The sequence below is a fragment of the Scyliorhinus torazame genome, chromosome 5, assembly GCF_047496885.1.
Source record: "Scyliorhinus torazame isolate Kashiwa2021f chromosome 5, sScyTor2.1, whole genome shotgun sequence".
Taxonomy (NCBI): Eukaryota; Metazoa; Chordata; class Chondrichthyes; order Carcharhiniformes; family Scyliorhinidae; genus Scyliorhinus; species Scyliorhinus torazame.
Window position 1 is genome coordinate 123,762,295 of NC_092711.1, and position 14,846 is coordinate 123,777,140.

Genomic DNA, 14,846 nt, shown 5'->3' on the forward strand with positions numbered 1-14,846 from the left:
ACCCAAATCTGCGATGGAAGGACACACAGAATGGGGGCAGCATTTACAGTGTGAGACTGTTGCACACACTATGAGTGTGAAAGCTGTATTGAGCCCAGTGGAAAGATGCGCTGCTGTTCCTCGAGTGTTTGTTGAGCTTCTTTGGAACATTTCAGGAGGCCGAGGTCCGGAAGGTCAGCGTTAAGATGCAACTCTCCAGTCAGTTCAATTCTCCACTTTGGCTCTGTGGATTAGATGGGTCACGTCCCTGTGAAGTTAACGCAGATCATGTTAAGTTCGATCTAATTTCTACATCTCGTGGTTTTATATGTTGAAACATCTGTTTTTGAAAGAAACAGCAGTCGTCTTGTAATAAGTGGCCTAGCCTCTCAGCCTCACCATGCGAATCTGCAGCAACACAGTGAGGTTGCACATTGTACACGTCCGTTGATTGCCAGCTGTTTCTGTAGTGTAGTGGCTATCACATTCGCCTAACACACGAATGGTCCCCGGTTCGAAACCGGGCAGAAACATCTCGTACTTTCAGTTTAGTCTGTTGCTGACTATTGCCGCCATCTCGTAACTGGTCTTCATCAACGAGGAATAGCAAAATGCATGCACCCGTCTGGTTGTGGTTATTTACGAAAGCCCTGCATTCTCAATTTAACTTCCACTTGAAGCAAAATATAACTTATCTTCAGGTCTGTAAAGTTCGATTCCTGATTGTTTTATAAGTTGAGACATCGGTTTTAAAGAAACGGCTGTCTTCTTGTAATAAGTGACATGGCCTCTCAGACGAACCATGAGAATCTGCAGGCACACAGTGAGGTTGAACATTGCACAAGTCCATTGATTACTGCACCGCCAGCGGTTTCTGTAGTGTAGTGGTTAGCACATTCCCCTAACATGCGAAAGGTCCCCGGGGCCATACCGGGTAGAAACATCAAGTGCTTCTCATGTTGTGTGAGGAATGTTTGCACAAAGTACTTGTGTTCCCCCATCTCGTATGTTCGAGGATTATGAGGATTAGTCTCTCATGAGCCACCAAAATAAATTCCACATTAAGTCACAAGCACTGAATTTTCGACAGGCAATGAGAAGAAAAGGACCTTCTTATTTTGGATATGCGGAGCTAGTTCATCCACAACAGAATTTCATGCATTTACAAATGCAGATAAACCTACTTATTCACCATCTCAAACATGTCTAAATGAACGACAAATGCAACTTACTGCGGATGCTTCATTCTGAAACAAAAACAGAACATACTGGACAATCTCAGCAGGACTGACGGCCTCTCTGGAGCGAGATGGCAGCGGTCGTTCCGGGCCTGGGTGACTCTTTGTCAAAGCTGCAGAACTGGAAATGGGGTCAGATTCAGACAAATGTGGATGGGGCGGGGTTGGCGTGCCCTATTGGGCCTCGATAGAGTAGTCAGCAATAGGTGGAAAATGACGAAAATGTCTCGGACAGAAAGAAAAAGGGAATGTAAATGAGGCTAATCAAGGCTAACAAAGGAGCTGATAGTGGCGCCTCAAGAGATCAGAATGTGTTAATAGCAGAACAAAGTAAGCAGTGTGTCAGCGAACAATTGGCGACAGGGTTGCTCAAGTAGGATGGTATGGGCTGGGGGGAGGGGGGCAATGCTGAGGGTAAAACATACCAATGGAAGGAATGAAAATAACTTGATGGAAATAAACAGATGGTGGAGGGAGAAGAGAGATTACACAGTCTGATGTTGTTGAACTGAATAAAATGAAACATACAGAGGGCTGCCTGAATCAACTGGAATTAGTCAATAGAGGTAAGTGAATGTCATACCCCTAGACTAACGAGCCCCGGGAAAGTAACAGAAGCACGCTGTTATTGCCATCGAAAGTCGATCTAACATCTGCGGAAAATACTGGAACAACTCAGCGAGTCAGGCGGAATTTGTCGACAGGACAACAAAGCTTGTCTTTCACCATCACCTTTCATTAAAACCGGGACGGGTTAGAAATGTCGGACGTTTTAACCAAGTCAAATCCTGGTGGGAGCAAACAGAACAACAGGAAAGCGCTCTGACAGGGTGCAAGTCAGGAGAGATTAAATGAGAAAAGGCCTAGGGTTCCCTGGCCACAGAGTGAGGTGAGCATCGAATGAGAGAATAATTACACCACAGTATGAGGCCATTGCAGCCGCTGTGTCTGTGCCAGCTCTCAACAACTACCGCTCGGATACAAAGAAGAAGTGGAAACAAGATTCAAACCCAAATCTGCGATGGAAGGACACACAGAATGGGGGCAGCATTTACAGTGTGAGACTGTTGCACACACTATGAGTGTGAAAGCTGTATTGAGCCCAGTGGAAAGATGCGCTGCTGTTCCTCGAGTGTTTGTTGAGCTTCTTTGGAACATTTCAGGAGGCCGAGGTCCGGAAGGTCAGCGTTAAGATGCAACTCTCCAGTCAGTTCAATTCTCCACTTTGGCTCTGTGGATTAGATGGGTCACGTCCCTGTGAAGTTAACGCAGATCATGTTAAGTTCGATCTAATTTCTACATCTCGTGGTTTTATATGTTGAAACATCTGTTTTTTAAAGAAACAGCAGTCGTCTTGTAATAAGTGGCCTAGCCTCTCAGCCTCACCATGCGAATCTGCAGCAACACAGTGAGGTTGCACATTGTACACGTCCGTTGATTGCCAGCTGTTTCTGTAGTGTAGTGGTTATCACATTCGCCTAACACACGAATGGTCCCCGGTTCGAAACCGGGCAGAAACATCTCGTACTTCCAGTTTAGTCTGTTGCTGACTATTGCCGCAATCTCGTAACTGGTCTTCATCAACGAGCAATAGCAAAATGCATGCACCCGTCTGGTTGTGGTTATTTACAAAAGCCCTGCATTCTCAATTTAACTTCCACTTCAAGCAAAACATAACTTATCTTCAGGTCTGTAAAGTTCGATTCCTGATTGTTTTATAAGTTGAGACATCGGTTTTAAAGAAACGGCTGTCTTCTTGTAATAAGTGACATGGCCTCTCAGACGAACCATGAGAATCTGCAGGCACACAGTGAGGTTGAACATTGCACAAGTCCATTGATTACTGCACCGCCAGCGGTTTCTGCAGTGTAGTGGTTAGCACATTCCCCTAACATGCGAAAGGTCCCCGGGTCCATACCGGGTAGAAACATCAAGTGCTTCTCATGTTGTGTGAGGAATGTTTGCACAAAGTACTTGTGTTCCCCCATCTCGTATGTTCGAGGATTATGAGGATTAGTCTCTCATGAGCCACCAAAATAAATTCCACATTAAGTCACAAGCACTGAATTTTTCACAGGCAATGAGAAGAAAAGGACCTTCTTATTTTGGATATGCGGAGCTAGTTCATCCACAACAGAATTTCATGCATTTACAAATGCAGATAAACCTACTTATTCACCATCTCAAACATGTCTAAATGAACGACAAATGCAACTTACTGCGGATGCTTCATTCTGAAACAAAAACAGAACATACTGGACAATCTCAGCAGGACTGACGGCCTCTCTGGAGCGAGATGGCAGCGGTCGTTCCGGGCCTGGGTGACTCTTTGTCAAAGCTGGAGAACTGGAAATGGGGTCAGATTCAGACAAATGTGGATGGGGCGGGGTTGGCGTGCCCTATTGGGCCTCGATAGAGTGGTCAGCAATAGGTGGAAAATGACGAAAATGTCTCGGACAGAAAGAAAAAGGGAATGTAAATGAGGCTAATCAAGGCTAACAAAGGTGCTGATAGTGGCGCCTCAAGAGATCAGAATGTGTTAATAGCAGAACAAAGTAAGCAGTGTGTCAGCGAACAATTGGCAACAGGGTTGCTCAAGTAGGATGGTATGGGCTGGGGGGAGGGGGGCAATGCTGAGGGTAAAACATACCAATGGAAGGAATGAAAATAACTTGATGGAAATAAACAGATGGTGGAGGGAGAAGAGAGATTACACAGTCTGATGTTGTTGAACTGAATAAAATGAAACATACAGAGGGCTGCCTGAATCAACTGGAATTAGTCAATAGAGGTAAGTGAATGTCATACCCCGAGACTAACGAGCCCCGGGAAAGTAACAGAAGCACGCTGTTATTGCCATCGAAAGTCGATCTAACATCTGCGGAAAATACTGGAACAACTCAGCGAGTCAGCCGGAATTTGTCGACAGGACAACAAAGCTTGTCTTTCACCATCACCTTTCATTAAAACCGGGACGGGTTAGAAATGTCGGACGTTTTAACCAAGTCAAATCCTGGTGGGAGCAAACAGAACAACAGGAAAGCGCTCTGACAGGGTGCAAGTCAGGAGAGATTAAATGAGAAAAGGCCTAGGGTTCCCTGGCCACAGAGTGAGGTGAGCATCGAATGAGAGAATAATTACACCACAGTATGAGGCCATTCCAGCCGCTGTGTCTGTGCCAGCTCTCAACAACTGCCCCTCGGATACAAAGAAGAAGTGGAAACAAGATTCAAACCCAAATCTGCGATGGAAGGACACACAGAATGGGGGCAGCATTTACAGTGTGAGACTGTTGCACACACTATGAGTGTGAAAGCTGTATTGAGCCCAGTGGAAAGATGCGCTGCTGTTCCTCGAGTGTTTGTTGAGCTTCTTTGGAACATTTCAGGAGGCCGAGGTCCGGAAGGTCAGCGTTAAGATGCAACTCTCCAGTCAGTTCAATTCTCCACTTTGGCTCTGTGGATTAGATGGGTCACGTCCCTGTGAAGTTAACGCAGATCATGTTAAGTTCGATCTAATTTCTACATCTCGTGGTTTTATATGTTGAAACATCTGTTTTTGAAAGAAACAGCAGTCGTCTTGTAATAAGTGGCCTAGCCCCTCAGCCTCACCATGCGAATCTGCAGCAACACAGTGAGGTTGCACATTGTACAAGTCCGTTGATTACCAGCTGTTTCTGTAGTGTAGTGGTTATCACATTCGCCTAACACACGAATGGTCCCCGGTTCGAAACCGGGCAGAAACATCTCGTACTTCCAGTTTAGTCTGTTGCTGACTATTGCCGCAATCTCGTAACTGGTCTTCATCAACGAGCAATAGCAAAATGCATGCACCCGTCTGGTTGTGGTTATTTACGAAAGCCCTGCATTCTCAATTTGACTTCCACTTGAAGCAAAATATAACTTATCTTCAGGTCTGTAAAGTTCGATTCCTGATTGTTTTATAAGTTGAGACATCGGTTTTAAAGAAACGGCTGTCTTCTTGTAATAAGTGACATGGCCTCTCAGACGAACCATGAGAATCTGCAGGCACACAGTGAGGTTGGACATTGCACAAGTCCATTGATTACTGCACCGCCAGCGGTTTCTGTAGTGTAGTGGTTAGCACATTCCCCTAACATGCGAAAGGTCCCCGGGTCCATACCGGGTAGAAACATCAAGTGCTTCTCATGTTGTGTGAGGAATGTTTGCACAAAGTACTTGTGTTCCCCCATCTCGTATCTTCCAGGATTATGAGGATTGGTCTCTCATGAGCCACCAAAATAAATTCCACATTAAGTCACAAGCACTGAATTTTCGACAGGCAATGAGAAGAAAAGGACCTTCTTATTTTGGATATGCGGAGCTAGTTCATCCACAACAGAATTTCATGCATTTACAAATGCAGATAAACCTACTTATTCACCATCTCAAACATGTCTAAATGAACGACAAATGCAACTTACTGCGGATGCTTCATTCTGAAACAAAAACAGAACATACTGGACAATCTCAGCAGGACTGACGGCCTCTGTGGAGCGAGATGGCAGCGGTCGTTCCGGGCCTGGGTGACTCTTTGTCAAAGCTGCAGAACTGGAAATGGGGTCAGATTCAGACAAATGTGGATGGGGCGGGGTTGGCGTGCCCTATTGGGCCTCGATAGAGTGGTCAGCAATAGGTGGAAAATGACGAAAATGTCTCGGACAGAAAGAAAAAGGGAATGTAAATGAGGCTAATCAAGGCTAACAAAGGTGCTGATAGTGGCGCCTCAAGAGATCAGAATGTGTTAATAGCAGAACAAAGTAAGCAGTGTGTCAGCGAACAATTGGCGACAGGGTTGCTCAAGTAGGATGGTATGGGCTGGGGGGAGGGGGGCAATGCTGAGGGTAAAACATACCAATGGAAGGAATGAAAATAACTTGATGGAAATAAACAGATGGTGGAGGGAGAAGAGAGATTACACAGTCTGATGTTGTTGAACTGAATAAAATGAAACATACAGAGGGCTGCCTGAATCAACTGGAATTAGTCAATAGAGGTAAGTGAATGTCATACCCCTAGACTAACGAGCCCCGGGAAAGTAACAGAAGCACGCTGTTATTGCCATCGAAAGTCGATCTAACATCTGCGGAAAATACTGGAACAACTCAGCGAGTCAGGCGGAATTTGTCGACAGGACAACAAAGCTTGTCTTTCACCATCACCTTTCATTAAAACCGGGACGGGTGAGAAATGTCGGACGTTTTAACCAAGTCAAATCCTGGTGGGAGCAAACAGAACAACAGGAAAGCGCTCTGACAGGGTGCAAGTCAGGAGAGATTAAATGAGAAAAGGCCTAGGGTTCCCTGGCCACAGAGTGAGGTGAGCATCGAATGAGAGAATAATTACACCACAGTATGAGGCCATTCCAGCCGCTGTGTCTGTGCCAGCTCTCAACAACTACCGCTCGGATACAAAGAAGAAGTGGAAACAAGATTCAAACCCAAATCTGCGATGGAAGGACACACAGAATGGGGGCAGCATTTACAGTGTGAGACTGTTGCACACACTATGAGTGTGAAAGCTGTATTGAGCCCAGTGGAAAGATGCGCTGCTGTTCCTCGAGTGTTTGTTGAGCTTCTTTGGAACATTTCAGGAGGCCGAGGTCCGGAAGGTCAGCGTTAAGATGCAACTCTCCAGTCAGTTCAATTCTCCACTTTGGCTCTGTGGATTAGATGGGTCACGTCCCTGTGAAGTTAACGCAGATCATGTTAAGTTCGATCTAATTTCTACATCTCGTGGTTTTATATGTTGAAACATCTGTTTTTGAAAGAAACAGCAGTCGTCTTGTAATAAGTGGCCGAGCCTCTCAGCCTCACCATGCGAATCTGCAGCAACACAGTGAGGTTGCACATTGTACACGTCCGTTGATTGCCAGCTGTTTCTGTAGTGTAGTGGTTATCACATTCGCCTAACACACGAAAGGTCCCCCGTTCGAAACCGGGCAGAAACATCTCGTACTTCCAGTTTAGTCTGTTGCTGACTATTGCCGCAATCTCGTAACTGGTCTTCATCAACGAGGAATAGCAAAATGCATGCACCCGTCTGGTTGTGGTTATTTACGAAAGCCCTGCATTCTCAATTTAACTTCCACTTGAAGCAAAATATAACTTATCTTCAGGTCTGTAAAGTTCGATTCCTGATTGTTTTATGAGTTGAGACATCGGTTTTAAAGAAACGGCTGTCTTCTTGTAATAAGTGACATGGCCTCTCAGACGAACCATGAGAATCTGCAGGCACACAGTGAGGTTGAACATTGCACAAGTCCATTGATTACTGCACCGCCAGCAGTTTCTGTAGTGTAGTGGTTAGCACATTCCCCTAACACGCGAAAGGTCCCCGGGGCCATACCGGGTAGAAACATCAAGTGCTTCTCATGTTGTGTGAGGAATGTTTGCACAAAGTACTTGTGTTCCCCCATCTCGTATGTTCGAGGATTATGAGGATTAGTCTCTCATGAGCCACCAAAATAAATTCCACATTAAATCACAAGCACTGAATTTTCGACAGGCAATGAGAAGAAAAGGACCTTCTTATTTTGGATATGCGGAGCTAGTTCATCCACAACAGAATTTCATGCATTTACAAATGCAGATAAACCTACTTATTCACCATCTCAAACATGTCTAAATGAACGACAAATGCAACTTACTGCGGATGCTTCATTCTGAAACAAAAACAGAACATACTGGACAATCTCAGCAGGACTGACGGCCTCTGTGGAGCGAGATGGCAGCGGTCGTTCCGGGCCTGGGTGACTCTTTGTCAAAGCTGGAGAACTGGAAATGGGGTCAGATTCAGACAAATGTGGATGGGGCGGGGTTGGCGTGCCCTATTGGGCCTCGATAGAGTGGTCAGCAATAGGTGGAAAATGACGAAAATGTCTCGGACAGAAAGAAAAAGGGAATGTAAATGAGGCTAATCAAGGCTAACAAAGGTGCTGAAAGTGGCGCCTCAAGAGATCAGAATGTGTTAATAGCAGAACAAAGTAAGCAGTGTGTCAGCGAACAATTGGCGACAGGGATCAGATTGCTCAAGTAGGATGGTATGGGCTGAGGGGAGGGGGGCAATGCTGAGGGTAAAACATGCCAATGGAAGGAATGAAAATAACTTGATGGAAATAAACAGATGGTGGAGGGAGAAGAGAGATTACACAGTCTGATGTTGTTGAACTGAATAAAATGAAACATACAGAGAGCTGCCTGAATCCACTGGAATAAGTCAATAAAGGTAAGCGAATGTCCACACATAGACAAGCTTTTAGACAATGTCCCGATTGTCTCGCGAACCTATTGGTTCCCTGCCGTGTGAGCTCAGCTTCTCAAAGCAAACCCAATGTGAATGAATCCCGCCGAATGAGCCGCAAAGAAATGAAGAAAACATATCGCCTGACCAACAGAAAACCTTATCAAAGGGCTCGTCCGGGATTTGAACCCGGGACATCCCGCAAGTTTCGCAATCGAGACACCCAAAGCGAGAATCATACTCCTAGACCAACGAGCCGCGGAACTGGCACAGAAGCACGCTGTTATAGCCATCGAAAGTTGATCCAACATCTGCGGAAGATACTGGAACAACTCAGCGAGTCAGGCGGGATTTGTCGACAGGACAACAAAGCTCGTCTTTCACCATCACCTTTCATTAAAACCGGGACGGGTTAGAAATGTCGGACGTTTTAACCAAGTCAAATCCCGGTGGGAGCAAACAGAACAACAGGAAAGCGCTCTGACAGGGTGCAAGTCAGGAGCGATTAAATGAGAAAAGGCAGTCGTCTTGTAATAAGTGGCCTAGCCTCTCAGCCTCACCATGCGAATCTGCAGCAGCACAGTGAGGTTGCACATTGTACACGTCCGTGGATTGCCAGCTGTTTCTGTAGTGTAGTGGTTATCACATTCGCCTCACACGCGAAAGGTCCCCGGTTCGAAACCGGGCAGAAACATCTCGTACTACCAGGTTAGTCTGTTGCTGACTATTGCCGCAATCTCATAACTGGTCTTCATCACCGAGGAATAGCAAAATACATGCACCCGTATGGTTGTGGTTATTTTCGAAAGCCCTGCCTTCTCAATTTAACTTCCACTTCAAGCAAAACATAACTTATCTTCAGGTCTGTAAATTTCGATTCCTGATTGTTTTCTAAGTTGAGACATCGGTTTTAAAGAAACGGCTGTCTTCTTGTCATAAGTGACATGGCCTCTCAGACGAACCATGAGAAGCTGCAGCAACACAGTGAGGTTGAACATTGCATAAGTCCATTGATTACTGCACCGCCAGCGGTTTCTGTAGTGTAGTGGTTAGCACATTCCCCTAACATGCGAAAGGTCCCCGGGGCCATACCGGGTAGAAACATCAAGTGCTTCTCATGTTGTGTGAGGAATGTTTGCACAAAGTACTTTTGTTCCCCCATCTCGTATGTTCGAGGATTATGAGGTTTAGTCTCTCATGAGCCACTAAAATAAATTCCACATTAAGTCACAAGCACTGAATTATCGACAGGCAAAGAGAAGAAAAGGACCTTCCTATTTTGGATATTCGGAGCTAGTTCATCCACAACAGAATTTCATGCATTTACAAATGCAGATAAACATACTTATTCACCATCTCAAACATGTCTAAATAAACGACAAATGCAACTTACTGCGGATGCTTCATTCTGAAACAAAAACAGAACATACTGGACACTCTCAGCAGGACTGACAGCCTCTGTGGAGCGAGATGGCAGCGGTCGTTCCGGGCCTGGGTGACTCTTTGTCAAAGCTGGAGAACTGGAAATGGGGTCAGATTCAGACTAATGTGGATGGGGCGGGGTTGGCGTGCCCTATTGGGCCTCGATAGAGTGGTCAGCAATAGGTGGAAAATGACGAAAATGTCTCGGACAGAAAGAAAAAGGGAATGTAAATGAGGCTAATCAAGGCTAACAAAGGTGCTGATAGTGGCGCCTCAAGAGATCAGAATGTGTTAATAGCAGAACAAAGTAAGCAGTGTGTCAGCGAACAATTGGCGACAGGGTTGCTCAAGTAGGATAGTATGGGCTGGGGGGAGGGGGGCAATGCTGAGGGTAAAACGTACCAATGGAAGGAATGAAAATAACTTGATGGAAATAAACAGATGGTGGAGGTAGAAGAGAGATTACACAGTCTGATGTTGTTGAACTGAATAAAATGAAACATACAGAGAGCTGCCTGAATCAACTGGAATTAGTCAATAGAGGTAAGTGAATGTCATACCCCTAGACCAACGAGCCCCGGGAACGTAACAGAAGCACGCTGTTATTGCCATCGAAAGTCGATCTAACATCTGCGGAAAATACTGGAACAACTCAGCGAGTCAGGCGGGATTTGTCGACAGGACAACAAAGCTCGTCTTTCACCATCACCTTTCATTTAAACCGGGGCGGGTTAGAAATGTCGGACGTTTTAACCAAGTCAAATCCTGGTGGGAGCAAACAGAACAACAGGAAAGCGCTCTGACAGGGTGCAAGTCAGGAGAGATTAAATGAGAAAAGGCCTAGGGTTCCCTGGCCACAGAGTGAGGTGAGCATCGAATGAGAGGATAATTACACCACAGTATGAGGCCATTCTAGCCGCTGTGTCTGTGCCAGCTCTCAACAACTACCGCCCGGATACAAAGAAGAAGTGGAAACAAGATTCAAACCCAAATCTGCGATGGAAGTACACACAGAATGGGGGCAGCATTTGCAGTGTGAGACTGTTGCACACACTATGAGTGTGCAAGCTGTATTGAGCCCAGTGGAAAGATGCGCTGCTGTTCCTCGAGTGTTTGTTGAGCTTCTTTGGAACATTTCAGGAGGCCGAGGTCCGGGAGGTCAGCGTTAAGATGCAGCTCTCCAGTCAGTTCAATTCTCCACTTTGGCTCTGTGGATTAGATGGGTCACGTCCCTGTGAAGTTAACGCAGATCATGTTAAGTTCGATCTAATTTCTACATCTTGTGGTTTTATATGTTGAAACATCTGTTTTTGAAAGAAACAGCAGTCGTCTTGTAATAAGTGGCCTGGCCTCTCAGCCTCACCATGCGAATCTGCAGCAACACAGTGAGGTTGCACATTGTACACGTCCGTTGATTGCCAGCTGTTTCTGTAGTGTAGTGGTTATGACATTCGCCTAACACGCGAAAAGTTCGAAACCGAGCAGAAACTTCTCGTACTTCCAGTTTAGTCTGTTGCTGACTATTGCCGCAATCTCGTAACTGGTCTTCATCAACGAGGAATAGCAAAATGCATGCACCCGTATGGTTGTGGTTATTTTCGAAAGCCCTGCCTTCTCAATTTAACTTCCACTTCAAGCATAACTTATCTTCAGGTCTGTAAATTTCGATTCCTGATTGTTTTCTAAGTTGAGACATCGGTTTTAAAGAAACGGCTGTCTTCTTGTCATAAGTGACATGGCCTCTCAGACGAACCATGAGAAGCTGCAGCAACACAGTGAGGTTGAACATTGCATAAGTCCATTGATTACTGCACCGCCAGCGGTTTCTGTAGTGTAGTGGTTAGCACATTCCCCTAACATGCGAAAGGTCCCCGAGGCCATACCGGGTAGAAACATCAAGTGCTTCTCATGTTGTGTGAGGAATGTTTGCACAAAGTACTTTTGTTCCCCCATCTCGTATGTTCGAGGATTATGAGGTTTAGTCTCTCATGAGCCACTAAAATAAATTCCACATTAAGTCACAAGCACTGAATTTTCGACAGGCAATGAGAAGAAAAGGACCTTCTTATTTTGGATATTCGGAGCTAGTTCATCCACAACAGAATTTCATGCATTTACAAATGCAGATAAACATACTTATTCACCATCTCAAACATGTCTAAATGAACGACAAATGCAACTTACTGCGGATGCTTCATTCTGAAACAAAAACAGAACATACTGGACAATCTCAGCAGGACTGACAGCCTCTGTGGAGCGAGATGGCAGCGGTCGTTCCGGGCCTGGGTGACTCTTTGTCAAAGCTGGAGAACTGGAAATGGGGTCAGATTCAGACTAATGTGGATGGGGCGGGGTTGGCGTGCCCGATTGGGCCTCGATAGAGTGGTCAGCAATAGGTGGAAAATGACGAAAATGTCTCGGACAGAAAGAAAAAGGGAATGTAAATGAGGCTAATCAAGGCTAACAAAGGTGCTGATAGTGGCGCCTCAAGAGATCAGAATGTGTTAATAGCAGAACAAAGTAAGCAGTGTGTCAGCGAACAATTGGCGACAGGGTTGCTCAAGTAGGATGGTATGGGCTGGGGGGAGGGGGGCAATGCTGAGGGTAAAACATACCAATGGAAGGAATGAAAATAACTTGATGGAAATAAACAGATGGTGGAGGTAGAAGAGAGATTACACAGTCTGATGTTGTTGAACTGAATAAAATGAAACATACAGAGAGCTGCCTGAATCAACTGGAATTAGTCAATAGAGGTAAGTGAATGTCATACCCCTAGACCAACGAGCCCCGGGAACGTAACAGAAGCACGCTGTTATTGCCATCGAAAGTCGATCTAACATCTGCGGAAAATACTGGAACAACTCAGCGAGTCAGGCGGGATTTGTCGACAGGACAACAAAGCTCGTCTTTCACCATCACCTTTCATTTAAACCGGGGCGGGTTAGAAATGTCGGACGTTTTAACCAAGTCAAATCCCGGTGGGAGCAAACAGAACAACAGGAAAGCGCTCTGACAGGGTGCAAGTCAGGAGAGATTAAATGAGAAAAGGAAGTCGTCTTGTAATAAGTGGCCTAGCCTCTCAGCCTCACCATGCGAATCTGCAGCAGCACAGTGAGGTTGCACATTGTACACGTCCGTGGATTGCCAGCTGTTTCTGTAGTGTAGTGGTTATCACATTCGCCTAACACGCGAAAGGTCCCCGGTTCGAAACCGGGCAGAAACATCTCGTACTACCAGGTTAGTCTGTTGCTGACTATTGCCGCAATCTCATAACTGGTCTTCATCACCGAGGAATAGCAAAATGCATGCACCCGTATGGTTGTGGTTATTTTCGAAAGCCCTGCCTTCTCAATTTAACTTCCACTTAAAGCAAAACATAACTCATCTTCAGGTCTGTAAATTTCGATTCCTGATTGTTTTCTAAGTTGAGACATCGGTTTTAAAGAAACGGCTGTCTTCTTGTCATAAGTGACATGGCCTCTCAGACGAACCATGAGAAGCTGCAGCAACACAGTGAGGTTGAACATTGCATAAGTCCATTGATTACTGCACCGCCAGCGGTTTCTGTAGTGTAGTGGTTAGCACATTCCCCTAACATGCGAAAGGTCCCCGGGGCCATACCGGGTAGAAACATCAAGTGCTTCTCATGTTGTGTGAGGAATGTTTGCACAAAGTACTTTTGTTCCCCCATCTCGTATGTTCGAGGATTATGAGGTTTAGTCTCTCATGAGCCACTAAAATAAATTCCACATTAAGTCACAAGCACTGAATTATCGACAGGCAAAGAGAAGAAAAGGACCTTCCTATTTTGGATATTCGGAGCTAGTTCATCCACAACAGAATTTCATGCATTTACAAATGCAGATAAACATACTTATTCACCATCTCAAACATGTCTAAATAAACGACAAATGCAACTTACTGCGGATGCTTCATTCTGAAACAAAAGCAGAACATACTGGACACTCTCAGCAGGACTGACAGCCTCTGTGGAGCGAGATGGCAGCGGTCGTTCCGGGCATGGGTGACTCTTTGTCAAAGCTGGAGAACTGGAAATGGGGTCAGATTCAGACTAATGTGGATGGGGCGGGGTTGGCGTGCCCTATTGGGCCTCGATAGAGTGGTCAGCAATAGGTGGAAAATGACGAAAATGTCTCGGACAGAAAGAAAAAGGGAATGTAAATGAGGCTAATCAAGGCTAACAAAGGTGCTGATAGTGGCGCCTCAAGAGATCAGAATGTGTTAATAGCAGAACAAAGTAAGCAGTGTGTCAGCGAACAATAGGCGACAGGGTTGCTCAAGTAGGATGGTATGGGCTGGGGGGAGGGGGGCAATGCTGAGGGTAAAACATACCAATGGAAGGAATGAAAATAACTTGATGGAAATAAACAGATGGTGGAGGGAGAAGAGAGATTACACAGTCTGATGTTGTTGAACTGAATAAAATGAAACATACAGAGAGCTGCCTGAATCTACTGGAATAAGTCAATAGAGGTAAGTGAATGTCCACACATAGACAAGCTTTTAGACAATGTCGCGATTGTCTCGCGAACCTATTGGTTCCCTGCTGTGTGAGCTCAGCTTCTCAAAGCAAACCCAATGTGAATGAATCCCGCCGAATGAGCCGCATAGAAATGAAGAAAACATATCGCCTGACCAACAGAAAACGTTATCAAAGGGCTCGTCCGGGATTTGAACCCGGGACCTCCCGCAAGTTTAGCAATCGAGACACCCAAAGCGAGAATCATACTCCTAGACCAACGAGCCGCGGAACTGGCACAGAAGCACGCTGTTATAGCCATCGAAAGTTGATCCAACATCTGCGGAAGATACTGGAACAACTCAGCGAGTCAGGCGGGATTTGTCGACAGGACAACAAAGCTCGTCTTTCACCATCACCTTTCATTAAAACCGGGACGGGTTAGAAATGTCGGACGTTTTA

General features: G+C 45.5%; 6 non-coding genes across 6 annotated transcripts; all 6 read left to right on the top strand.

Annotated features, from left to right (window-relative positions):
- Positions 1-439: 439 nt before the first annotated feature.
- trnav-aac (transfer RNA valine (anticodon AAC)) lies at positions 440-512 on the top strand. The gene has a single exon. It is a non-coding gene; the product is annotated as a tRNA-Val (tRNA).
- A 2,152-nt stretch (positions 513-2,664) lies between these two features.
- On the top strand, positions 2,665-2,737 carry trnav-aac (transfer RNA valine (anticodon AAC)). The gene has a single exon. It is a non-coding gene; the product is annotated as a tRNA-Val (tRNA).
- A 2,152-nt stretch (positions 2,738-4,889) lies between these two features.
- On the top strand, positions 4,890-4,962 carry trnav-aac (transfer RNA valine (anticodon AAC)). The gene has a single exon. It is a non-coding gene; the product is annotated as a tRNA-Val (tRNA).
- Positions 4,963-7,114: 2,152 nt separating this feature from the next.
- Positions 7,115-7,187, top strand: trnav-aac (transfer RNA valine (anticodon AAC)). The gene has a single exon. It is a non-coding gene; the product is annotated as a tRNA-Val (tRNA).
- Positions 7,188-9,100: 1,913 nt separating this feature from the next.
- Positions 9,101-9,173, top strand: trnav-cac (transfer RNA valine (anticodon CAC)). Its single transcript has one exon. It is a non-coding gene; the product is annotated as a tRNA-Val (tRNA).
- A 3,881-nt stretch (positions 9,174-13,054) lies between these two features.
- On the top strand, positions 13,055-13,127 carry trnav-aac (transfer RNA valine (anticodon AAC)). Its single transcript has one exon. It is a non-coding gene; the product is annotated as a tRNA-Val (tRNA).
- The last annotated feature ends 1,719 nt before the right edge of the window (positions 13,128-14,846 follow it).